Here is a 1,825-nt window from a genome sequence, read left to right on the forward strand (position 1 = left end):
TAGATTGAGCTCAGGGGGCACTGGGGTGGATTGTTTTCTATGCTGGGCCGTACCCCACCAGCACCTCCACCCTAAACAGCTCTCACTTCCTGCCCATAGGACTGCAGCTGACAATCCCCAAGCATCCCAGGGAATCTAGGGCTGTAGCCAGAGGAGCAGGGGCTTCTGGGAGGCCCTGGACAACTCTGATCTTCTGCCTCAGTTTCCCATCTGCTCTGTCCATTTTGCTGCTGAACATGAGTGCTCTGGCAGCTAATGTTTTTTTTTATGAAGGACTTCGCTGTGGCCAGAGGCCTGCACACGTGGGAGATGTCTGAGGATGAAGAGGTAACCCGAGAGCTCACACTGATCAAGTTTGCAGGAGAGGGGCACAGTCTCTGGTAAGAACGTGGAGATGAAGAACGGAGACTGGATGGCACGTGGGATGGACCACCACAGGAAACCATGTGGGGCTCTCCCATGTCCCCGAGGAAAGGGCCACCTCAACATTGACTTCACAGACACCAGGAGGCAACAGGCGTCACAAAGCGTTCAGCGATTGGAACCTACCCAGGAGCCCCTCCAGAGAAAGGTCTAGTGATCTGCTTCCAGATGGTCACAGCCTTGAAAACCCCATGGAGTAAGCACAGTCCTACTCTGCACATATGGGCTCACCCATGAGTCAGAGTCTACTCTTGAGAATAGCTGGTTTGGTTTTAGCTGTGTGTCTCAGAACTGCCAGCAGTTGGTTTCTCAGAGAGCATTGTTTAGAGGGAATGAAACCCACAACAGGTGAGCTGATGTCAAACTTAAAAAGGTGGTAACAGGTAGTGGTCTACAAGTTAAAGGTCTGAAGGTCTGTCCCCTCCCCCCACTCAGCATCATGCGCCTTGGAGAGAGACAGGAAGTGGACCTGCTAGGAGGCCTACCCCACCCTGCTGCTGGGGTCCAGGCCTCCCCACGCTCCTCCTCCCTGGGCAACACTCCCAGAGCCACCCTGCCCGGCCTGGAGCTGAGAGCTTCTGCCAGGCAGTGTTATCTTTATTTGAGTTCGGCTCCACTTGTTAGCAGCATAATCCTTTTCTGCTGACTGCCTGACCCACCCCAAAAGCTCCGGGAGGCAGAAACTCATGTGCAGCAGACACCAGGACACCCAAGGGAGCCCACTGGACAGATGTGCCCCATTGTGGTGCCCGAAGTCAAGGGTGAACCGAAGGGAGTGGGCAGGGGAGCTCTTATTCAGGGAACTGTGTGGTTCTCTGTCCCCCAGGCTACTTCAAGCTTAGCTGGCCCCATGGCAGTGGTATTTACTAGGAGTAAAATTCTAGGAGAAGGAACATTAGAAACTCAATTCACAAAGGGGCATGGTGGGAATTAGCATTAGCACAAAGCTGATTCCCATGAGGTGGAGATCAGACAAACTTTCACCTCCAAGCTTTTTACCAATTGTGACATCAGCCACTGCCGCTCCTACAGTATTCTACTTCTCCCAAGGGAGAAAGATGAGGCTTTCTGCTCTCATAAAGATTTACAGCCTCGGAAACCCTGTATGGGTCACTATGAGTCAGAACGAAACACTGCCCAATCCTTGGCCAGCCTCACTACTGTTGCCACACTTGAGTCCATCGATGCTGCCTCTTTGCCAATCCATCTCATTGGAGTCTTCCTCTTTTTCCCAAACCCTCCACCTTACCAAACATGATATCCTTCTCCAGTGACTGGTCCCTCCTGACAATATGTCTCAAGCATGAGTAACGAAGTTTGGCCATCTTGGCCTCCAAGGAGCACTCTGGCTGCACTTCTTCCAAAACGGATCTATTGGTTCTTTTGGCAGCCCATGGCACTT

This window comes from Chrysochloris asiatica, unplaced genomic scaffold, assembly GCF_000296735.1.
Source record: "Chrysochloris asiatica unplaced genomic scaffold, ChrAsi1.0 scaffold00238, whole genome shotgun sequence".
In the NCBI taxonomy this organism is placed as follows: Eukaryota; Metazoa; Chordata; class Mammalia; order Afrosoricida; family Chrysochloridae; genus Chrysochloris; species Chrysochloris asiatica.